Raw genomic sequence first — 8,279 nt, 5'->3', positions numbered from 1 at the left:
CACCGGCCAAGTGAGTGGAGGTGTGCTGGAGTCTGCTCCCTCCCTTTTACATGTTCTGCTGCTGACCAGTGTGTCTGCAGCTGGGAGTGAGGTACTGGCAATGAGACACCCCACTGTTATCTGCATTTCCTCTTATGTGGGATCATGTACCAGTTTGGACAAGATAAGACCCAAGTCAAAACCTTACCATAAAAGTATTAGGTATCCAGAACAGGGAAATCATGAGGGCTTTTTTGTTGTTGGTGGTGGGTTTTGTTTGGGTTTGAGCTTTTGGTTTGTTTTTTTCTTTTTTGATTACCTGGTTTTGATCCATATTTATGTTGCTCAAATGGACTAAAGTCAAATATAGGAGCTAATGCCTTCTCTGAACTTTTAAGTTGGCAGTTTGCCTGTTCCTAACCAGGATAAAATAATATGATATCTGAAATCTTCCCAGAATTGCAGAATGCTTCTGGGCAAAGGTGGAGCAATTTCTTCATATTCTTCAGCTCTCCCTTCTCTAGCTGCCATTGTTTGGGGTTTTTCCCCTGTAAAGTCCATGTTGGGGGTGAGAGGTGGGGAGGGAAAGCAGAAGAGAGAGGGAGAAAGAATACTGAATATTTCAAAGACAATCCAAATATTAACAAGGCAAAAAACTCTCTTACAGGAAAGGAATATACAGAGTAAATAGCAGCACCACCTTGGAAGTTAGGTTAGCTATTATATTCCCAAAACTACCCAAATCCAGAAATCATGGTAGCCATGCAATGCTGTGTCACTTTAGCTACTCCCTTAGTCACATCATAGTGAATGATTACTGCTTCCAAAAAAAAAATCTGCCAAAAACTTTCTGTGAGGAAGCGCAAACACAGATTCCGTCTTGGTCAGTCTCAGGGAAAGGCCACCTTGTTTAAATGTGCCAGATTGCAACTCTCTCCTCTTTCTTCACACCTGAAAGCTCTTCTGAAAACCCCTGTTAGCTAATGGGTTATACTAGCAAAAGTATACTAGACTAGCATAGTCTAAAAGCATACCAGATTAGCAAAAGAGAAGAATAGCAGAATTCAATTCAGGTTATCAGAACATGCTAGGATGAATCCACACAATTTTTTGTACTTATGCAATTCTTGCTTATCTTCCTGCCGCTTGATGTCCAAATTCCTCTTTTATCTGCAGTCTCTCTGGTACAGTTCCTTGAATTCCATGTCCATCTTGGGAATATGACTGAAACTGTGCCTGCATATGTTGGGGTAGACTCTGAGGTTTTACACGAAGGAAATAACTCTGCCTGTGTTTTCCTTCTCTTTGGTCAGAACTAAGATGAACTGCAAAAGCTGTGTGCATACAATAGGTCTCAGGGGGACTGGCAAAAATATCAGATCAGCCAAGCTTCACCGTTCAGACAGGAGAGGTCTATTGTTAAAATGGAATTAATGGAAGGAATAGAGATGGTAGTGAGAGACAGTTATGTCTCTGTTGCAGTCTTGAGGTCTTTAAAAAAGCCTTGAAAAAGTACTCAATCCTACAGTGCTGAGAGTGATCCTGCATTAAAAAGACACAGATTTTGCTGCCTCTAATTTACTTTGAGTTAATCACTAAGGATATGTTATAGGATTAGAGATCTCCCTTCTGTTTCTCAAGATGTCTTGTCCAGATCATGGTTCAGAACTGCAGCTATGGAGGAAATGATGAATTAGAGGGCTGTGCCCATTGATATTAAACAGGTGCCAGGTCAAGTCAGGAAAACAACAAATTATATGTGACTGGAGAAGAGAAGATGCCAAAGATAACATTAATATCAAAACACCAACCAGAGAATTCAAGGAATGGGTATTTTTCTAAAGGAAAAAGAAATAATCTGTATGTCAGCTATACAAATACAGTAGGTGATAGCAGTCCAAGCACCATAAAATTCACTATTTGAATAGAAGATTATGAAATTAGCAATTCTTTATTAAAAAAAAAAAAAGCAAACTGGGAAAACAAGGCCACTCTTAAGCTTTGCAAAACCTAAGCCAAGTTAGAGGATTTATGGAGACATGCATCAGTATATCACATATGGTCTATCAAAAAGACAAAAGACATAAGAATAGTTGTCCCTTTTGAGAATGCACAAGGAGTTTTTTATTTAAGGTAAAAAAGGAGACTAGTAATAGAAAACAACAGGACTGAAAGCAACATCAAGAGATTATCTAGCTCAAAGCTAAATCAGATGTTTGTTTGCCTGGGGAGGCTGTGGGTTTTCTTTCATCTTTTGAGAAAGAATCAGACAATTCCACTGCTTGGCTATCCTTGCCATTACCCTTGTTTTCTCCACTTCACTATGCCATGCAATTTTATCTGTAAAAATATGTAGTATTCTTTGAACTAGCCTCTAGTTTTAAAATTTCAGATAACTGAAATTCTAAGTCTTGCATTCATGTTTTTTCTTCCCCAAAAGAGAAAAAATGCCAGCATAACCAGTTCTAAACAGTTCTAAAAAAAACCAGCCTAACCTGATGGATGATGTGGTAGTGTGTACAGCTTGCTCTTACCTGCTCATGACTTTTGAGTCTAAAACCCTGTAACCATGCAGCCTTGTAATACAGTAATTTGCCATAACCTTTGTACTGAATTTGCAAGGTCTCAGGACTGGGGCTTGTCAGGTTTGCTTTGTTTGAACTTCTCTTGACCCTTCTGTATCTTTTACTTGGTTAGCTGTGACAGCAGTTTCCATAACTAACAAGGCCTATGGCTAATTTGTTTTACTTCTGTTTATCTGTGTGTGGTACAGTCATCATTTTATATAAATAGAAGTAACAAACAGTTATTCTGTGTTGAAAGAGAGTTATGACTAGCACAAGCATGCAGTGTAGAGAAATACAGGCATGGTGCAATAGCAGAGGCCTTGAAAAGTGGGGACACAAGGTGGGCAGAGGAGTACAGGGATGTAAATGTAACAGGTGAGGCACAGGCTTGGCCCTGCAGACAGGATGGCTATGAACAACTCACCACTGATCAGTCAAAGAAATGCTGACATGGAGCTGGATTTAGGGGGAACAAAGAGAAAAAAAAAAATAACAGCTAACATATGTAATGGGCACCACATATCATAAAATCAGATATGGTGTGGCACTGCAGACCAATGAAGAAAGCTGTAAATGTGTGCTAGCAAGCATATAAAAAATGACACCAAGTGTATCTTAGAGCAAGGAAGGAGAAACTACCAACATGAAGATCATATTCTCCCAGCAAAGGACTCCAGGTGCTGACAACTCCCCATATCACCCACACACCAGAAAGAAACCACCAACCTTATGACTCACAGGAACAGTGGACAGATGAGTGAAACACAAGGAAAAGAGGTAGAATCCAAGAAGTGTATGTGTTACCATTTTGTAGAAGTACTCTTGTATTGTTATTCTTTCTATAAGTTGTATCTGGATCAATAAGATTTCAATTATACTAACAATAAATTCCTGACTTTAATTATACATAAGGTGTGCTTCCTCTTTGCCCAGGAGCAAACTGTTGAGTGTAGCATCACATCACTAACTAGTGGCTGACATACTTCTTATTTTCACTATTAGCTGATAAATTAGAGGAAACTCAAGGATTACCTGAGCTAACAAGCAGATCAGTAGCAGAATGGACAGACATGGATTAAGTGCATGTCCTGGTTGCAGCTAAAATTCAGTCCTTTAAAAATCTTATCACTGAGCATATTTCTGACCTATGCTAATAGTTATTTTAAAAATATATCTTTTTAAAGCAGCTTTTTAATGTTCAACATTTCTTTCTGCTTGAGAGGCCAGTTCTGTGACCTTCTACAGTTTATCAATCTCTGCACAAAAATCTCTACAGAAAAAAATGAAATGCAGTCAGTAAAATATATTAGTCTGAATCATGAAATGTATACTTTGGGAAGTACAGGTCTTTTTTTAAACTGTGAGAGCTTTCTAAACAGCTGTTGCAAATGCCAAAATAACTGCTCTTGACTAACTCCACATACATAGATTTTTGTTTTTTCTACTTCAGCTTAATATTAACTGTATGATAAACTGAACTAACAGACTAATTATGAAATAAGACTGCCCACATATATAGCTAAGTGGGAGTAATAATTGCAGTTACACATATCTTTTTCATTTGAATTGACCTCCAAGATCAGATAAAAGTAGGATGAAGAAAGCAATAGTAAAATTTATTTGATGTGAAACTGTTATCAGTCCTCCAATTTGGTGACAATGACACTGACAAGCTTGCATTTGAATTAAAGCTCAGTCATAGGCCTGGTTAAAGTCCATGGGTGAATATCTTCATTTCACTAAGTAAACCAGAAGAATTGGCTAAATATTCCTCTACTCGCAGATTAAGTGGGAAGCCACCCCCCAAGGGAATGAAGTACATCACATGGCCAGTCCGGCACCAGGGCTCGGCCTGAGCAGACTGCAGAGCATGGCCAGGCTCCCACTCTGCCCTAACACCCAACATTCCAGCCCTCAGAGTGAGCTGGACCTTTGCTTTAACCCAGCAGGGCATTATGCTTTGCATTTTCTCTGTTCGTATTCCCTCAGGTGCTTATCTCAACAATAAAGAAGAAAAGATCAGATCAGGCAGCTGGGAGATGAGGAAGAGAGACAGTGTTGGATCAGTTTTGCCATTTATGGACTCTCACCATTCCTTTAGACAGAGGGACTTCTCTGGGACTGAATGCAAATACAGGGGGTAGAATTTGCCTGGTGGCAGCTGAACACATTAGTGCATGAGAGAAAATGAGAGAAGCAACAGGGGTTACTACTTTAGCAGGAAGCTGAGTCAGAAAACTTGATTTAACTGCAATAACTCATCAGAAAGGGAGTTAAAACAAGAAAATTGCTCACGGATGCATCTGCCATGCTGCAGAACACAGGACTGTGTGTGTAATCTTGACACCAAAGAAACTCCGACTCCTAATACAAACAAGCTGGAAGTACTGCAAATACTGTCTTAACTGTTATGGCCAAAAGCATCAATGCTTCTCTAACTTATTCACACACCAGAATTGAAAATTAATTTGGAAAAGACATGAAGCAAAGCAGCTTTGTCCACCAAACATAGGAGAGCAGAGTTTTCAGTGTTACAGCTCAAAAAAGCATAAATCATTGAATGTTTTTTTTCCCCTTTAATGCATTCCAGCTCACAGAAACTGAGTGCTTCTGTTGTCAAGTAGGGTGAATAATGACTTTGAGTACACTGCTCTGTTTGTACTCAGGACAGCTTTTTCATTGGCATGCTTCAGAAAGAAGAATGTATTTAAAGTGCAGCTGATAGAAAATTTTAAATTCCTAGGTCACAGCGGAATTCACTGGTCACATAAAAAATGGCATTTTAGAGGAAAAAAAACATTTTTAAATTCACATTTAGAAGAGGTTCAGCACTAGTATTTGAGACATTTCTTCATTTAAAAAAAGCTCCAAACTTTGAAGAGCCTCTATTTGAAAAATGAATCATTTTCACAGTGTCTCCACGTTCCTTATGAGTTTGGAAAAGCTAAGGTTTTCTAGTTCAGCCTCTCAGTTGGTATCAGCTTTTCTTTTAAACCAATCATATTTCAGAACTGAACATGCTCTTATTTGGCCAGTTTTCTACTCTTGGCTTTGCCTGCTGCTTCTGCAAGTGAGTTTGTGTGTAAACTACAAAAAAACGCCCAGTGTTGCTCCATTTGTATTCCATATGTTTGCCAGGCTAGTGGCCAGAAGAGATCATAAGCAAATCCCAAAACTTAGATAGGCATTGAGTGCATCATCATACAGTTATTTTTACTTTATAATAATATTTAAAGGTCTCAGGAATTGTAATGGTCTTTAAAATACCGTGTTTCCTTGATTTTGCTACAGATAGAACCTTAATTTTCAGTAATGTTCAAGCTAATAATTTTTTCAATCTTGAACCTTTAAACTTCAGAGATCCATTAGCCTGATTATTCTTGTTTAATCCCTTGTTCTTCTTTCCTTTCATTACCATGGTTTCTTTATCAGCCTTACTGAAATAGAGTTTCTTTATTAAACATTTTTGTCCATATTTGAAAAAAGGCTTTTAATCTCTCCTCCTTGTGTTTTTGCTGAATGGTGATTATAAATGATGTATCTGTGTCTTTGAAACTCTGTGCAGATGCACAACTACCACTCAATAACAAATCCCACTGGGGTTCAATATATCCCAGTACTTCCTAGTACAATCTTTCTTGCTGTTTTGTCTATCCCTCACTGTTGTTTTTCCACTGTACTATTAAGGTACCACTTCCTGTTTTAGCAGCCAGGCAATCGAAGACAGAGGAATAGGTCAGAGTTTCTGATGCCAAATTTCACACATGACCTCTGTTCTTAGGGCAGTGAGTATCAGGCAAGAAGGAAATCAGACGACACTCAAATATTTGATTTCAAAATAGTATTCAGTATTGGACTGCTGCCATGAGATGTCCCCAACTGACCGGCCACTATTCCCCACCCTCAACTATTACAGTGCTTATGCAGCAAAAGCAAATTGGAGATAAGAAGCTGAAGAGAGCAACAACAGTCTTGCATCCCAGCCATTTGTAAGAAACAACTGAGTGGCCTTGAAGAACTCTCTCTAAAGTTAAAGCACCTATAAATCAGCTCAGGAGTCTGAACTGTCTGGGTGAAGGACTCTTCTGGGTGTTGCTTCAGGAGAAATTCAAGTATATTTAATAGGGAAAAAAAGGCAGGGAAGGAAATTCCAGATACAGACACAATAAGTAAGCAGTATATAGTTTGTCACCAACACTGTATTGAAATTCCCAAAGAACAACTGGTGAAGGAAGCCCGTTGAGAAGCAAACAAAGCTACAGTCTTCAGAACCGTCATAATTATGAGACTAAAAATATATCCAAAGCATAAAGGTTTGGAAGCTGTACTTGCCTTCAATGCAACAGAAGTTGTTTAAGCTTTCTTAGAGGACCTGCTTCCAGCAAAAGGAGTAAAGTCCTCTCGCCCATTTTTCCCAGTAAGACAAAAGGCTTTAAGGGGGCACAGGCAAGGGACCTTAGTGGCTTAGGGACAGAATCTGTGCAGAAAAACTGACAAAACCCCAACATTAAGATGTGCAAAGCAATCCCACTTCCACATTGCCTTTATGTGAGTAACTACAGTTAAGAATCTTTTTTTTTTCTTTTTTTTTTTTTTTTTTTTGTATTGTAGGGCATATTTGGGTGCCAACAAGATCAGCTATGTCCGCTGGGGAGAGAAAAATTAACCCCATCCATGACATCATCTCCTTCTCCAAACACTGCATCACCTCTCTAGAATGAGGTGCTATTTTTAGTCTTCTCATTTCAAGCATATGTTGAGACTGCTTCCAAATGCTTTTCTTCTTATCCATTCCAAGCTTTGCATCTTGGGTGTGGAGGTCTGAAATATTAAATATCAGCAGTCTGTATTCCATTTGCCTAGTACATGTCAGTGAATCCAAGGAATACCTAAGGAAGTTATTTGCACTAACTAGGCACACAGAAGAACATGTGCACACAAGCAGCTGTGATGGGTCCCAGCTGTGATGGGTCTAGGATTGACAAACACATACACATCTATTTACACACACTCATATGGTGAGCACCTATTACAGAATAGCAAAGGTCTTCACAACAACAAGCCTGCAAATTCTTAGTAAAAGAAATAGTATTTTACCTTTTTTTCTCCATTCTGTACATGGAAAAGTCACTGGTTTGTATTTAACCTGTTTGGACTTGGAAGACTTTGCTTGTTAGATGAGGTTGGTACTTGCTAGAAGCTTCTTCGTGTCTCAGTTTCTTCAAGAAAAATGAAAGGCAGAAAAAATTTCAGAAATTTACCACGATAGTAGGATTAATTCCTTAATTCTCATGTATTCCTTTTAAAAAGTCTAGCCCATCCCCAAGTGAAATATAGCTGTTTCTAGGGCAGCCAGTAGTGCTAGCAGAATCACATTGCAGTCATGGGAAAAGAAGTAAAAGCATCCTCTCCTGCTGAAATGGCAGGAGAAATTTCAGGGTCATAGAAGGCAATTGTAGACTTCCAAAATAGCAGTGACACCAGGGTAATGCCTTTACCTAGTAAAGAGTAACTGATGGAACTATTTCATAAAACTCACAGCCAAGTGAGCTGTCTCCAACAGAAACAATTTTGGAACATTTCTTCCCTCAAGATTTATTGACTCTATAAACTGCTTGAAAAAAATTAATAAAGCACAACACATTTGTGTGTTTCAGTGTGTGGATCTGGGTAAAAAACGGTTCTAATATCACATGGTTACTGTATTTTTCTAAGCCAGTTTTATAAGCAAAC

At 38.6% G+C, this 8,279-nt stretch overlaps 1 protein-coding gene across 2 annotated transcripts in view; it reads right to left on the bottom strand.

Annotated features, from left to right (window-relative positions):
• The window catches only part of DMC1 (DNA meiotic recombinase 1), a 31,612-nt gene that overhangs the window by 15,024 nt on the left and 8,309 nt on the right, over nt 1–8,279 (bottom strand). Inside the window, exon 1 of one of the 2 annotated variants that reach the window (XM_032689182.1) lies at nt 7,693–7,709. The exons of the other annotated variant lie outside the window; for it this stretch is intronic. The gene's annotated coding sequence lies outside the window, so the exon portion shown is untranslated. Of the gene's footprint in view, nt 1–7,692; nt 7,710–8,279 lie in introns of those variants that run through there. 2 annotated transcript variants of the gene reach the window in all.

This window comes from Chiroxiphia lanceolata, chromosome 5 (genome assembly GCF_009829145.1).
Source record: "Chiroxiphia lanceolata isolate bChiLan1 chromosome 5, bChiLan1.pri, whole genome shotgun sequence".
In the NCBI taxonomy this organism is placed as follows: Eukaryota; Metazoa; Chordata; class Aves; order Passeriformes; family Pipridae; genus Chiroxiphia; species Chiroxiphia lanceolata.
Note: the sequence above shows the minus strand (reverse complement) of the source record. Positions and strands in the feature narration are given on the sequence as shown.